The 5,878-nt window shown below is 41.5% G+C and overlaps 1 protein-coding gene and 1 long non-coding RNA gene across 2 annotated transcripts in view; one reads left to right on the forward strand and one right to left on the reverse strand.

Annotated features, from left to right (window-relative positions):
• Window positions 1-2,014, forward strand: part of LOC102380165 — a 41,124-nt gene extending 39,110 nt beyond the window's left edge. The window contains exon 6 of the long non-coding RNA XR_323837.2: window positions 1,879-2,014. This is a non-coding gene — a long non-coding RNA (uncharacterized LOC102380165). The remainder of the gene's footprint in view (window positions 1-1,878) is intronic.
• Window positions 1-5,878, reverse strand: part of CACNA2D2 (calcium voltage-gated channel auxiliary subunit alpha2delta 2) — a 750,433-nt gene that overhangs the window by 742,968 nt on the left and 1,587 nt on the right. The window lies entirely within an intron of this gene.

Raw genomic sequence — 5,878 nt, forward strand, 5'->3', positions numbered from 1 at the left:
ACACACACTCCACTATGTTTTGACCATGTGCCAAAGGCTTTATCATCAGATACAATGTACAAGGTTTTTATATCACCACTAAGTGCCTGACCCAACAATCTGATGACTGACACAGGGCATTACCATGCATAAGAGCCAGAATCTGATCTCCTCCTCCCATCCCCAGTTGAGGCTAGAAACTTCAGAGGAAACATTCCAAGCCTCCCATTGCATTGGGTCTTTTGTCCTCAAGAGCTCGCTGAGAAGCTGCTTTAGAGGGGGGCATCTGTTCTTCTAGTTACATGAAAGAACACAGGCTTTGCATACAATTGATGAATACACATGGAAACCAGAGACTATACAACCTCTGTACAGTCTGCATCTCCTGGCCTCCAGCCCTTTTCACCTGTCCCCAAAGAGAAGTGGCTAAAATACCACACACCCATGGACCAATGGCTGTAAGCAAGTATTTACTTTGCAGACAAAGCATTAATCCTTCATTCTGGGGAATGTGCCTAGTATATTTATTACTATACTTTTAGTTGTTTCCAATCTTAGATATTTATCCCCAATAGAAGCATGGTGATATCGTCAAAACGGGCAAGTAATTCTACTCATGCACGTTTTACAAAAAGAAAAATCATTTAGTGCATCTTCCCTTTCCTGGCTCCTTACCAAAGAACACCAGGCTACACACGTTCACCGATGCTGAAGAACTTCACAATAGTATCATGACATTCAGTCTAGCTCTCCAAACAACCCCATTATTATAAACTTGAGTGCATGTTTTGCTTTCCAAGGGGTCACTAGAAATTCAAATATTTAAGTGCTCTGACAGCATCCTTTCAAGATCAGTATTTCACTTAAGTATTTTTGCTTTAGAATGACTTAAAACTTGAGGTTTCACCAGTTTACATGTATGATGTTATAGTACAGGGATGGCCAGCCTGCAGCACACGTGCCACAGGCAGCACGTGTGTGGCATGAGGAGACGGGCAACCTGGCAGCAGTAGAAAGCAGGGCAGCAAATTTAGGCAGAAGAAAGGGATGGGAGTGGCACTCAAGAAGCATGCGGAGCTAACAGATAGCATACCTGCAAAACAAGTTGGGTCCCATTGTTATAGTATGCATATATAGGCAATGATACACCAATACTTCAATACTCAAGGGCTTTCTGGTAGCTTTTGAAGCCCAAAAGCTGAGATACTTGCTTAAGAATAAATTGAACTTGTAGCAGATTACTGTCACTGGAATTTTAATGGAGTTTTGCAATAAAACAGAAAAAGTTTCCTCTGAATGGAGTATCCCAAGTCTGTCTGCTAGACTCAGACAGGGCCAAATTCCACCCTCCTATACTCTGGAGGGTTTCTGATTGATTTCAGTGGGGACCATTTGCTCCCCGAAAAGGCAGACTTAAACTTTTACCAATTACAAAAAGAAATGTGCAGGGTTGAAAGAACAAAGGCTGGGAAGCCAGCTGAGTACTGATGTGATTCAGGTGATGCTCACAGGCAGGGAGCAAAGTTCATTTAACACATTAGGGATGGGCAAAAAAATTCCTCCCATGACTGTAACGCTCATAAGTGATCTACTCAGAGGGATGCCTAGCAGCAGATGAGAAGCTGCTTTTCTCATCTCCTCACCCAAAGGCAAGGTAGCTGTGACAAGGGCCTATTGACACCAATAAATAGCAGGGACTGAAGTGAGAGAAAAGGAAACAACCAGTAGAATCACTAGGAGAAAATGAAATGGGGCCTTATTAGTCAGGAATCTTTCTGCATGATAGTAACTACCAAGTCAGGTCAGAGATAATGTGCACAACATTCTGTTTATTTATTATTATTTTATAATTATAAATTATTATTTATTATTAAAAAAATAAATATGTTTATTTTCCAGGCTGGCAGGGAAGGAACAGGACTACGGCGTTACTTCTTCCCTATTCCCTTTTGGAAGCTCAAATACAGCTGTTCCTTACAGGAGCAGGAAATATTCAGGAACAGAATACCAAAATAAATAAATAAAATATAGAAGAATGCAGAACTGTTGATGATGGATTTAATTTTTATTTTTTTTAATTCTCTCTGCCAACGCCTTTCTGGGATTCTCATTGATAAAGAGTGCTGTACAAGTAGCAGCAAGATTCTTGTGTTTATCCTTCCCTAGATGGAGCTGTGGTGGACACTTCAGGAGCTTGTGCCTTACAAGGTCTCCTTGGTGCTCCCAGGAACAAGGGGATAAGGGCTAATAATAAACATCCATCTTTCAGCTGAGGCAGACTAGTCCAAGTAAGCTGCCCTGCTTGCCTCATTGCTCTGCAGAGGACAGCATTTCGGGAAGCTCTTGCAAAGCCCTGCATGTGGCCACAGGGAAGTTTCCTCCACATCTTGCCCTGCATATACACAAGGTACATCAAAATACAGTCCTAATGGAATTATCCCCCTCACAAAAAGCCTTCAAAAGGACAGGGAGCATCATTGTTGCCATTATATTGAGGTGGAACTGAAGCACATAGGAAGGGTAAGGTCTATATTTACCAGAAGTGGCCAATTATTTTAATTGACCAAACAGAAGCAGCCTGTTTCTCAGAGGTGCCATTCATCTGGCAGCTCACATTAGCCAGAGCTGGAGCCTTCAATATCTCCGATAACAAGGTATGACCAGACTCACAATGAACCTATATCCTAGTCCCAATCCAATGCCTCTACCCTCCCGCTCCTTGTTTATTGCTTGGATGTCAGAGATGTGCGATTAAGGCAAGAGAATTAAATAGCCAAACCTAACCATAACAGCTTAATGGCACAGACTGCATCTGCTGCCCCACAAGAAGAAGAAAATCCCTCAGCAGTCTTTAGCAGATGGTAATTTTCTTTCAGGTCCAAATGATGAAAGAGCATTTCTGCAGAACGAGACACAGGTTTGCTCTGTTCACTGGTTATGGTTTTGCTAACAGTTTATAATCAGGGCTCCTCTCAAGGAGTTGTATGTGTTTAATTGCCATTAAGAGGAAATAAGCAGGGGTACCAAGAGAACAGTCCTAAGTGACTAACTTATACTGAATATGCATCTGATAGCTGAATAATGATATAACAAATCTAATGGAACCATGCAGAGGTTGCCAGTATGCCTTAACAGGGAGCCTACTGCAAACCAGCATCAACCAGCTGATGTCTCCAAGTATTTTACAAGGCGGGGGGAACCCAACCAAAAGCCCTTCTTTTCCCAGAGCCAATCTCAGTCATAACAAACATATGTGGCTGTGTATGACCACATAAAAAGAAACCTGTCAGTCAAGTGGGCACCACCCAGTATGCCTGTCAAAATGGGTCTGTTCCAGTCTTGGATTTTGCTTTTAAAATCTCAACAAAAATTTCTCCTTTGGACAACTGGCTGAGGTGAGCCTTCCTTAGCTCAGTATAAGATGATTAAAACCATGCTACCCAGGAGAAGAAAGAATGTGCAACACCAATGATTTACCAGAAACAGAACCAGGAACCAATATGCAGAAGCACTACAAACATTAAGAGATTGACTTTCCAGAAACAAGCTGTTTCAAAAAAGGAAAAATAGCCTAATTCTGCACATTGCCTTTCAGAATGAAATAGTTCTAGAGCTGCTTGCAAAAACAGCCTCATTCCTGAGAGCCCTATTGAGAAAGAGGGTTTAAGCAACTCACATAGAAAACCTCTAAAGATAAGCAGGGTTTCTAATCAAAACTCAATATTCTTCTCTGTTGATATAAGGAAGCACTGTCTAAAGTAATGGAAAATTGCCTTCATAACTAGAAGAATTTAGCATCCCCTTTTTTTTTAAGTTGAATTTAGCTTCTGAAAAGGGATCCTTAAGGAAAGAAAAAAAAAGAAAAGGACCTGCTTTATAGCCTATAGGTAACCATCAGACTTGTAGGGTGGTGGGGAGAAAATGGGGCTTAATATAAGGTGAAGTGCCAGCAGGAGAGGATTAATGCAAGTTTTTGTGCCACTTACTTCATATTTTTATCTTAATATCTTCCTTTGACAGACATAGCTGTGGGAACCCTGGAGCACAGTACACAAGACATTAGAGCTCACATGTTACAGGGCATTAACCTACTGCCCTAATGCCCAGCAATCATACATTACCATCCAATGCTCATTCAAGATTCTTCTCTCCCCCCCCCCCCCCAAGTTCAGAAAACAGGTCATAATGAGAACAGGACAACAAAGAAATATCTGGTCAGCCTGGGGTCAGTGTTCCCCAATATTACTCCTCCTCTTCACACGCAGTGGGTGTGTCCCCAGGAGCAGGAACCATTGTTTACCTAAGGACAAGCAGCATTGGTACAATATGTGCCACTGCTGCTTGTCCCTGGGGCCTGTGCACATGCGCTTTGGTGTGCAGCATGTTACCCCAGGTGGGGTAGGGGAGACTGGGGCCAGCACCGAGGCTGAGCTCTGGGGACCTCTGGGGGCTGCAGCCGTGACAATCCAGCAGCACGGAGTCTGGCTGGCAGCCAGAGTGTGGCTCCAGCCAGCCAGGCTCTAGATTTGGTGACATGTTGCTGCTATGTGGGCCATCACGCTTTAAGGTGCAGAGTTTTTTACTCCAGGGCACCTGGTGTCAACCCTCCCTACAGTGCCCCCCTTCCCCATGTGCTGCAAATTCACAGCATAGGGGCACCTGCATGTGTGCCACATGCCTGCACTCATCTGGACACACCCAATGTTAGCGAGCATATTGCTCCACTAGATATATATTCCACCTATATTCTCCACTAGACACACATTTGCCTTTTAGGATCAGATCTCGTATATTTAAAAAAAGCAAACAAACCCAATACCCTATACTCCCCACTGTTGTCAAGTGCAGGATAAAGTCCATTCTGGTAACAGCGTTGACACGGCCATAACAGAGATAGTAATGGTACATGTATTATTATAATAAACCCCGTTTCATTGGGAATTTAAAAACTTGGCTAGAAAAAAAAAATATATATATTGCTCAGGGGTAAAACCCTAACACAGCACACATGAACAAGTGCACAATATATAACCACTTTAATATTTATGAATTAATTTAATCTAAAATGCATTTAAGATCAAAAAGTTTTTACAACTCAAAAAAAAATGCGACTAAACTGGTCAGCGGAAAGTAATTATTTCACCATACGGTGCTACGTGTTCAGAATTTAAAGGAGGAAGAAAATAAAGAAGGAAAAAAAACCCAAAAAAACAATTGTTGAGCTATAAAAACGCAATACCACAAATCTCATTCATACTTCAAATACAAGTAGTCTCACTGACACCAATTGGGCTTCCCGCATGAGTAAGGATTACTCATGTGAGTTGAGTTGCAAGATCAGGCCCTCCTTGTAGAGATGCAAGCATACTTTCCTCCCCTGCCCCCACCCCTCCTTCAATAGACACTTCAAGGCTTTATTCCAAGGCATTTGTGCATACATGTAACAGCTAAATTAAAAGAAAAAATGCTCTTTGCGGTCAATGATGTGTGTTCAGAAGGGTGGCTATAATGCTCACAACAGCCCTGAAGGAATCTATAGGATGCCATAAGTAAGTGACTGAGTAAGTATTTCAGCTAAGTATACCTCTGGAAGAAAACTAGTGCCAGAATATTAATACTAATGACTATAACAGTATCAAATAAATGAGTAAATGGTATTAATAACCTTTCTTAGAAGGCCTAAATACAGAAATGTAAGTGCATTTGAAAGTCTCACACCGTAGGTAAATTACATATACAAAAATAAACCATTAAAAAAAAATAGATTACAAAAAATTGAGCATAAAAGCATCTTTTGCTTAACCAACACAGAAGTTGACACAAACCAACAAACATCTGTGAGGACAAAATAAAGTTAAGAGAAACATTACTATTAACTCACAGCAATGAAACCTTTCCC

This window comes from Alligator sinensis, unplaced genomic scaffold, assembly GCF_000455745.1.
Source record: "Alligator sinensis unplaced genomic scaffold, ASM45574v1 scaffold858_1, whole genome shotgun sequence".
NCBI classification, from domain to species: domain Eukaryota; kingdom Metazoa; phylum Chordata; order Crocodylia; family Alligatoridae; genus Alligator; species Alligator sinensis.